This window comes from Arvicanthis niloticus, chromosome 1, assembly GCF_011762505.2.
Source record: "Arvicanthis niloticus isolate mArvNil1 chromosome 1, mArvNil1.pat.X, whole genome shotgun sequence".
Classification (NCBI taxonomy): domain Eukaryota; kingdom Metazoa; phylum Chordata; class Mammalia; order Rodentia; family Muridae; genus Arvicanthis; species Arvicanthis niloticus.
Genome location: NC_047658.1, coordinates 102,036,130 through 102,046,897, shown reverse-complemented (window position 1 = coordinate 102,046,897; position 10,768 = coordinate 102,036,130).

Here is a 10,768-nt window from a genome sequence, read left to right as displayed (position 1 = left end):
CTAGGTTCATCCCGTCTCTATATTTTACTACTCGGAAATTACAGATACACATAGGACCATGCCAGCTTTTTATGGGAGGGGAATATTCTGGAGATTTGAACTCAGATCTACATAACCGCATTGTTATCCAATCTCCTGAACCCACCCCAGGTGATATCTCCGATATATCTTAATTGTCACATGAAGCTGACCTGAGAAAATGCTAGCGGCTGAACAAGAGACTGAAGCATGTAGTCATGAGCTCTGAGAAGCTTCAGTGGGTGTGACATTTCATCTTGGAACAGAGAGTCACCTCTGCGGAGTTATTTCACCAAGAGGCTCCTGCCGGAAGTGTGGGATCCACGTCTTATGATTCAGCATGAGCAAGTGCAGAAAAGACAACTGGCAGCAGCCACTGACTCGAGGGCTTTGCAATGTGGTTCCCAAGGCAGACTCTGTGGAACCAGACTGAGTCGGAAGGCCCAGCCACCAAGGCAGAGAGAAAGAGACATCATACTGAGCTGCTCTGAGGAAGAAAGAACAGGGCAGACACATGGCTGCCTGGCCACATGCAAGCCCTCTGCCCATGGAAGCATCTGGTCATTCAATGGACACCCCACTTGAATCCCAAGCTGTGCACAGGACTTCTAGCTTAGGTAAAGAAAGACTGATGAGAACAATTCCTATTCTTGAACCGAGCTCGATCTGCGTATCTGACTCCTCCTGTAAACTGCTGTAGCCCCTGAGAAGGTGATGCTTGTGACAGAGGGCTGACAGAGCTTTAGGAGTCACTGGGAAAGACAGTAGAGTCTGGTGATGAAGCTTCAGGGAGCCCTTGGCCTTACAGCTGAGCCCTTGGCCACTGGAGCTGATTCTAGGCACTGGGGGCGGGGAGGAGGGCATCACTGTGAATTTCTGAAGTGCATGGAGCCTCGAAATTTTCCAGCTTTTCAGCACGAAACAGTTTTAAGGCCTCTCTATGAAGGTGTGATCCTGCATTGAGATGTGCCTTCTGCCTTTCCGTGTCCCCTAAACAATTGATTTGGAAATCCAGGGCCAAGTCACTAATGCTAAACAGTGCTTCTCCATGTCACCCCCAGGTCAAAACACTGTCGTGACTCTGCATTCAGAGACGTTTTACAAATTGACAGACCTGGGAAACATCTCAGACAAAAGTGGGGCTTCTGCTCAGAAGGTGTGAGGCTTGTCAAAACTAAGTCCCTTAAGAGCCCAGGGGACAGCTTTAGAAAGACTAAAATGTACACAGGGTTAGACTCTGTCTAGATCTTAGAATGTTGTAAGTTTAGAGAGTTCTGTGACCCTCTGCCTCTAAGGAGGACACAGCCAAATGGGAAACCTACAGAGGGGCCAGAGAGGAGAGGGTGAGGCGAGCCTGGCTAGTATTGGGGGTGCCCATGTGAAAGACTTTGTCATACCACCAGAAGAAGGGTATGGCACCTTCTCTTTGCAGCTCCCCCAAACAGAGGAGGAGCCCAGAGAACCAGAAAATCCCCTCACTGAGATTCCCCTTCCTAGGTAAGTCTAGATTGTGTCTTGTGGAGAAAGTAAAACCAATCATCATATACCTAAAATATTTACACAGAGCTGCTAACAGTGGGGATACAGGAGCCACCTGACTCTGAGGGAGTATGTGGTCATTGGAGGTAATTCATGGGGCACATTTAGCACACCTGTGTCATATCATGTGCCAGTGTCAGACATAGCTACCGATGAGAAGGAAGTGGGAACCACACACAGGGAGCCACAGCTATGGGGGTGGGCAGTATTAGGAAGGCTTCATGTAAGAGCTGATTTCTGAGGATAAATACCAAAGAGTTGGTTGCAGGGGTTGGGAATACTGTATTGGAGCCAGAAGCTAGAGATAACAGGATGATTTGAAACAATCTCAACATAGTTAGAGGGATGTCCTTGAGAGAAGATGCTGGGCTGGGCACAGAGATATGGGTCTTTAATCCCAGTACTTGGGATGCAGAGGCAGGTGGATTAGTTCAAAGCTAGCCTGGTCTATGAAGTGAGTCCCTGCCTTAAAAAAAAGCAGAGGATAGAGGGAAGGGGAGTAGAGGGGAATGACAGGAGAGAAGAGATATACTAGGTAACCATTCAGTGGCAGCAGAGTAAAATCATGTGAGGTCTGTCCTATGGCCAGCAAGAATTCAGAAAGATTGAGGGTCATTGACACAGTCAGACTTATACTTCAGAAATGTTCTGACTGCTCAGGGAGAGACATCAGAGGGCAGGAGTAGAGGTAAGGGGCCCGTGAGAAGCCACACAGATCAGCTGAGAGGCAGACAAAGATGGTCTGGACGAGAGCTGCTGCAGGAGGACCAAGACCTGAAGGATACTGTGTCAGAGGAGCCTAGGTGGGATGGAGGAAAGGGGGCATTGAAAACAAGCCCCAGTTTTCTGTCTGAGGCGAGTGGACGCTGGTATGTCACTCTCCAAAATAAAGGACAAAGATGATCAGGATGGACAAGGTCAAATCAGGAGAGAATGAGTAGGAAGCGGGTGGGACCATCATGCTGTGGGCAGGAAGCAGAGACAGTAAAGGTAGCAGAAGGCAGGGCAGTAAAGGCTATGATGATAGTGTAGGAGGGACTAAGAGGCGATGACAGGTACCTGGAGCTGCTGGGAAATGAGAATGGGATGCCAGCTGCATCTCAGTGCCTAGAGACACCAACTGTAACCGTAATCCTGACAACTATTGCATTTCCGGTTCCCTCTTTTGGTGACCTAATGTGACAATGAGATGGGATCAGCAGCTATCTGCTCCAGCTATCTGCCACCATGCTTCCCCACCACTACTGACTTCACCCTCTAGCACCAAAATAACTGCTCTTCTTTAACTTACTTCTGGTCATGACATTTCATCACAGCAGCAGAAAAGTACCTAAGAATCCAGGTCACGACAAACCCCAACTGAGTTAACCATGGAGTAGGATGACCTTGAGAACACCTGAGCCCTGCAACCCCTACTCCAAAGCTCTATTACCTGAAGGTCATGATACTCTGCTCAGCATGTAACCGTAACATTATTTGGGATGAAGTTTGTCTTGCTGCAGTCAGGGACTGGTGTATCAAAGTACACAAGGCATGTCAACTGCTTCTCCCATCTCTACAGAGGTTTCTGCAAATGTTTGCCTTGCCTCCTCCATTGACAAAGAAAATTTAAACCTTTAAACCCAAAGGAAAAAGCTAAGGAAGCTGAAGTAGGGACTTGGTTACCCTTCTTCCTTGAAGATAAGACATAACTATGTGCCTCTTATGGCTTGTTTTGATCTGCAAGTCTGTCTAACAGTGAAGCCTAGGTCCACACTATCAGGAGAGAAAGTGCTTCGATGGATAGCATTTCACTGGTACATAAAACACAAATGAAATGGCTTTTTAGTAAGGTTAGTGAATCCTTGCTTGGGTGTTTGTTTTAATTAGTTTAAATTCTAGATACCTAAATCAGAGAAAAAAACACTCTTGTCTGTGAGGAAGAAAAGGAGGAAGAGGAAGAAAAGGAAGAAGGGAAGAAGAGAAGGAGAGAGAGGAGGAGGAGGAAGAGGAAGAGGAGGAAGAGGATGAGGAAGAGAAGGAGAAGAAAAAGGAGAAAGAGGAGGAGAAAGAGGAGGAAAAAGAGGAAGAGAAGGCAGTTTGTCTACTAGCCAACAACTAAAAAGTACATTCTATTTTTCCCCAGAATCTTTAAGTTTGACAGGAATTATTTTATCATCAACAGATTTTTCACTGATTTATGAACCATTTTAACCTCTTTCTGCTGTATTGCTAACATTTTCTGGTAAGGAGTTGGAAGAGATTGTGCAAAGCAGTTTGGTTTGTGGCAGCTTTCCCATCGTCCCTGGAGAGTTCCTGGGAGGACACAGCTCTCCACCAAACTTCCCAGGAACCATCACTCCACTCTGTGGATGGCAGCAGATTTAGGACATTTGTAAGTCATCTTTCTACTACAATAAACAGAATGAGGGCCGTGAGCTCATCCGTGCCTACTGACCTATGAAAGAGAGAGATGCCATACCCCCATTTTTAGAAAGGGAGAGGAATAAAGTTGTTGTCATGGAAGTATTTTTTTTAAGTAGTTTATATTCTGGCACTGGTCAAACAACTCAAAATGATTAACTGGTGTATTTTTCTTAACCCAAATTCACCTCTGACATTCCATAGAGGGCAGAGCTGCATCGATTATAAACTGCTAGAAAGAGAATTGTCAGTGTGTCAGCTGCAGATTCTACTGTGCCAGGGATTGGTGATCCTTTCCAGAGAGTTCTAAGACCCAAGAGAAGGGTTTTACTCCCTGCTAGCACTTTTCTTGCACAGTGAGGTGAGTGGAAACATTTTCTTTCATGAACAAATGTCATCATTTCACGTGAGCCTAGAGGGCTTATAATGAAAATCACTTATCCAAAACCTAGCCCATTCTCCCCTCAGAGCTGAAGATCTCCATTCAAAGTCTCAAGCAATGATTAAATACCTTCTGTACACCATACCTCTGATCTAATCTTTTCAGGACAGAGTTAAAGCATTTGAGGATACATAGATCCAACAAGGTGTCTGCAGCTTTCCTGTGTTTGATCTACATGCAGACAGACCCTAACAAATGGAAACAAATTCTTCATTTAAAAGAGTTCTTAACATTCCTGAGAAGCATAAAGAGGAACACGATGCAATCTAAGTCTCAGATTATCAAAACGTACAAAGAATTGTGCTCATGCAATATTCAAAGAAAAAGTAGGCATTCTCTCATAAAAATATTATGCATTTGGTTGCAAGGGGGTACATGGAAACTGTAGATCTTGATCCATTTCTCTGTGAACCCAAAACTGCTCAAAAAAAAAAAAAAACTCTGATGTCTTGTATATAGTGTGTAAACAATCTGACCAATGGAGGGTTTTAAGTCCACTGTGTCATGGACCTTCCAATGACTCATCTCATCAGTGGCAAAAAGGCAAGGGTGTCTGGGAAGGATAGGAGGTGTCAGGGTCACCTTTGCCTATCAGACTGAGAATGGGGGTGGCAGAGTGTAGCCTGACAGGGCACAGGATAGAAATGCCCATGTCACAGATCTGGGGCAGGTCTGAATCCTAACACAGAACTGACACTGCGCTGTGATCAAGACATTAGATAATTCAGAAATTTCTCTACAGAGCACAACCTTGAACAAAGAAAATGCCAGCCCATCTGACATTACAGCCAGTGACCTTGGAGGTCTGTTCTTCCACATTTAACTGTAACTATTGGATGTTGAGTGCAGGGCTTAGCCCTGGGCAGGGAAAGGGGCAGGAGCCTGGCTAGTCTGTGGGTGGGGATGGCACTCCAATCACAATAATGGCAGTGACTGTTGCCAGCACTCAGAAATGATTTGGGGCAGTTATTTCCTGTGCTCAAGGTCAGGAAGGCTTTATAGAGACAAGGTTTGATTTCATCTTTGAAAGGAGCCTATAGCCCAGAAACTAGCATGGAAAGGGACAGGTGGCTGCAATCATAAACATATGACATTTATAGTTGGGTATGTTTATGTCAAATCATACACAAATAAATAAACATAAGTATAATATAATAAACATATAAGTAATGTCTGTTACTTAGAAATACTCATGGGTCAGGAAAAAGTTTAAAATAGTTTTAGAATGTTTAGGTCAGCTTCTCAGACCACAAAGTGATGAAATTAAAAATGCCTAATGATAAAAATTCAACCAGGAAATTAAAATGTTTCCACCCCACAGATAACATCTGAGACAAGGGAAACCCAGACTCAGTGACAGAATGATTGTGTGGAAACTTGAGATGCAAAGCTCATTCATTCCAACTCACACTCGTGTCTGTTCATAATTAGTAAATTAACAAAGCTAGGCGATATACATGAGGTAGGAATACTGTTACTAGTCACTAAAAAAGTAGGAAGCTTGGAGGGTGGTAGCAAGCATCCTGGGGAAGCCGTGGTAACTAAATTATGATACAGTAATTGAACTAGAAAGTCTAAAACATGAGAGCTCAAGACCTAAGCAATGTCTCCACTAAGAACACTCAAAGCCAGGTGAAGTGGTGCACACTTGTATTCCCAGTTTTCATGAGGTTAAGGCGGAGGAATGTCAGGAGTTCAAGTCCAGCCAGAGTTAACAGATCAAGATTTTGCCTTGAGTCAAGAACAAACAAAAGAGAGCAGTAGAGGCAGAGCAGCAACAAAACAACACAGCCAGTGGAACAGAACTTTCTAGAAAACTTAAGCAAGAAAGAGGGTGGACAACAGAGCCCTATCCCAGGATGATCAAGAACAAGCACCCGGAGAGTCATTTAAATGAATGGTGTAAAGGATTCCATTATGAGACTTTAATGTGTGACTGAAATCAGTGATTCTTCAGGAAAACACGCATCCATCAAAATCAGCTCAGGAGGAAGTGGGCGGTTTCAATAAGTCAAAATAATGATTGCATCTACCAAGCCTTAAGCCCAAATGATCCAGGGGGATAATTCTAATCTGTAAAGAGTCTACTTCCGAAGTTCAACAAGAAAGCCTGCCTGTTCCAAACAGGTTCTGTGAGTTCTGCCTACCCCACCCTCAAGTTTCTGTTTAATTTTAACTATTTGTGTAATTTTAACCATTCGTGATCAGAGGAAAACATGAAAAATATCCCTACTTATTTTTTGTCCAAAGTAATAGAATAACATTATTCATCACTTCAGAGGGAATCACACCCGTGTTGAGTGCCCTTAAATAACTACCACTCGTTAGTACACAAGGCCGGGGGCAAGGGAGAGCCCCGAAAGGACTGGTGGGCAGTCCCACCTAAGAGCTCACCTAGGGCTGCAGCTCCTTTCCCTGATGGCTTCTCAGAACTTTTGGCAGAGCTCCCATAATGCCTGGCTGCTGACCTCGGGTCTTTACCACGTAAGCTTCCTGTTGCCAGAGTCCCCTCAGGACACATGGCAGGTGTCTTCTCCCCAGATGAGGAAACTGAAAGAGAAGCCAGGGATAGTGGCAGTGGTTTGATTACCTAGCTAGCTGAGCAAACACATGTGCGCAGGCACTGTGATCGAATGTGAGTCTCTGTATTAACCATTGCCCTCTGTAAAAAAAAAAATAAAATCTGATGAGGACAGAATGATGATGATGGTGGTGGTGGCGGCGGCGGTGATGATGATGATAAAATCATGGATATAGTTTCAAACCTCAGTATAGCCTACTAATCTGCTGATTGACTGGAAATTACCTACCTTTCTCCCACATGCAAGACATATTCATGTTCATCCTGTTCTCCCATCTGTTCTCTACAACATCAGTAAATGATCCAGGCTGTTTTTCTACAAGTTGGGTCCTCGGGGAAGGAGGCTCCTTGGATGTAACTTTCAGCACATCTGAAACCCTCTCTCTCTTGACAAAAGACCTATGTGCGCCAACACGTGCAAAATGTAATAGGTAGAACAGACCTAAACGATTACTATCATACTCTTACTCAAAAGGAACGTTTTCCATGTTTAAATCCTTCCAGGCGAGCTGTGGCTGACCTGTGTGGGACTCGGTGTAATAATATGTTGTCCACTTCCTGTCTGGTGGTGGAGCTTGGCGGATTTCAAAGCCTTTCTCCCTTTGTCTATTGTTTGCACTAGTGATATTTATGCCACGCATTTTTTTTTAAATGTTTGTGGGTCTTCTACAGTCTTATTGGAGATTGGGTTCTTTAGGACAAAGTCACAGCCATGACACCTTTTAAGGTAAAACCTCTATTTGGGTTTCTGCTAGAGAGACACCTCCCTTAAGTTTCTTGGAAGTCCTGTTATTATAACGACCCGCTTTTTTTTGTTTGTTTGTTTGGTTTTTTTTGGCATTGTTCTCTCTTTTTCATAGCTAATCAAAGGATTGACCCTGTCCTGGTAGGTATGTCCGCCCCTGCCCATCCTTCAGGGTGGTAATCTTCACTCGGTCCCCTGAAAGCTAGAGTAGTATGGACTCTGAACTAACCAATGATGCTCTCACTGACAGATGCTACCCGGGTCTCAGCACTGTGTGTTCTTCCCTGGAGAGCTGGTCTATTAATACGTTCCGAGGACACAGCTTGCTGCCTTCCCAAGAGCTTTGTGTTCACGCTGGGCAGAGAGTGCACTTAATGATCCAGCGAGAGTCTCAGGAGGCTGTGCAGGAAGGGAGATCAGAAACCCAGGAACTCTGGGAGGCCTCTCTGCCTCTGTGTGGCTCAGTGTGAATCAGGTTTGGTATCCCTGAGCTATTGAGGAGTGCTTTTCTGTCTATACGGGGTGGCTTTCACTGCAGCTTCTGAAGAGCTTCTGGAAGCCCAGGCTCCAGAAGGCCTGCCATGTGGATAGAGAGATGGATCGGATGGGCTCTAGAGAATTCCTGCAAACACGTTAGAAGCCACAGTTCCAACGGTGATAAGAGTTCACACACCCTGGCTGGCATTGGCCAGAACAGCTATCCTCTTAAATGCCAGGACTTGGCTCTCCATGGCTCTTTTCAGCCTGCTCTGGCCTAGCAATGCCCTCTCAGCAAGCACTTTCCAGGACAAAAGAGAAGGACTGGAGGTTGGACCACACTTAGTTTATGAAGTGAAAGGCCTTGGCTCATGAAGGCCGGAGTATGGCCATGGATGTGGGCAGCATCTGTAAAAGGAGAGATTGTTTGCTAAAGCCCACATTGTCGATGTAGGCAGGGCAAATCTCAACATAGACACACTTTAGATTTTGGATTTCATTTCTGAGGACCTTGATATCCAGAAGTTTGGCTGGGGAAGGATTTAGATACTTCCAAAGTTGTTAGGCTCATGCAAGAGCCTCATATTAAGGTTTGATTGATTGAGACAGAGTCTTACTGTATAGCCACAGGTGTCCTTGGGTTCACTATATATGCCTTATCTTCCTGCCTCAACTTCACAAATACTGGGATACTATGCATGCACCACCATGTCCGATTGGTGATAATGTTTTGGACTGCTAACTTTTTTTTTTAGGGTGATTGCCATCTTGCTTGCATCTGGAATCAACAAAGAGGCAAGCTTCTTCTCTGAGGGTATTTCCAGGAAGGACTGATCAAGGGGAGAAGACCCTCTCCCAGAAGCAGGGTTACCTGTTGCCTTCACTTCATGCTGGGGAGTGTGTGTCTAGCCCAGCACCATTATTCAGAGCCATCAGAACCCAGCTCCCTCGGGTTTCCGGTGTGGACTGAAGACCAGCAGGTCTCCACAAATCCTTCGAGCCTTCAGCGCCAGACTGAACTGCTGAGACATCCAGCCACATGGATATGAGTTCCGGGCTTCTCTGTGTGCAAATGACCACGGCTGGACTTCTCAGCCCCATTGTGTAAGCCAAATTTAAAAACCTCTTTTTGAAGTATCTATTTATTCCATCTCTTTGGTCTTTCTAAAGTGCCCTAACAACAGTCTTACCGTTGCTGTTGCTGATGACAATGGTCTCTGCTGCTTTTTTTTAATCCTCATCATTTAGCACAACGGTTTGTCCATTGAAACCACATGATGGCTAGTGTTCTGCTGCTGTTCAGAGAATGAGCATCTCCTCTGTGGTCTTCCCCCACACAGAGTGAGGGCAGGTATGTGTGGAGGGCAGGTTGCTACCCATTTCAGAGGCATTCTCTGAGTTCTGGGGATGAGGGTGGAGGCACAGTCTCTGTTAGCTGCTCCCCAGGGCATCTGGTGAGACATCTCAGGAGGAGCAGTGCTTGCGGCTGTGGTATACCTCCACGTGCATTCCTACCAAGTTGCTTATGATTTTGAGCTGCCATTGAAGACCTCTGTGTCTTGTGTAAAACATGGCCTCCCTTGTAGATGTGTTAGTAGGGTAGTCTCAGCCGATAGGACTACATTCTCAGTGAGCGTTAAGGCTCAGTCATGGCTAAGAAGGCCCAGTGATGCTCTAGGGCTTCAGTAATTGTAGGTGTTGCACTCCTGTGCAGGGAAGCTGTCCAGATGCCTTGGGGAACTCACTGACATGTTCAGAGTTCTCCAGGTAAGCAGGGTAATCATAGAATTTTAGAGCTCTTAAATGTGTCCCATCTCAGATAACAGCAGTCCCACCCTTGACATCTTGCAAAGACAGGCTCTTCCCTCGCATCCAAGCCTTTCCCTTAAGAGAACATACCCACCCACACAAGACTGAAGGTGACCAGTCACTTCCAATTACTCTGCCCCATCACCTAACAGTCTTTGCCAGGTGGGGAGAAGAGCAGTGCAGGCAAGGCTTGTCTGTAGAGAAAATTGTTTCTTTTGTGTGACTGTGACCTGGAGAATAAGGAGCCATTCCCAGGAGCACATAATGACGGCTTAGCAAGCACTGTCAGAGCTTAGCCACAGCTGCCAATGCCTTTGAGGGAGGCTGCCATTCTTCCATCAGCCTCCTACCAGCTCCTATCCATGAGAAAGTGGTTATCCTGCCTGAGGACCCTACCTCTGGACAATGGTAAGGGCCAGCCTGAGCTAGGGGCTCTGCCTCAAAAAGAAAAGGAAAAAGAAGATACGAGGGAAGAGGAGGGGAGGAGGAAGAGGAGGAGGAGGAGGAGGAAGAGGAAGAAGAGGAGGAGGAGAAAGAAGAGAAAAGCAGGAAGAAGAGGAGGAGGAAGAGAAATAGAAGGAGGAAGATGTGACATAGGGGAAGGAAGAAACCAAGCTTATTAGCATATCCAAAGTCAAATATTTGCATGCACTAGGTAAGTCACAAAGCTAGAATTCTGATGAGTTTCAGGTCCCAGAGATGAAGTCATGGCCACTGTGCCACAGGGAAGGACTTCTCTCCTTAGTATCCTCCT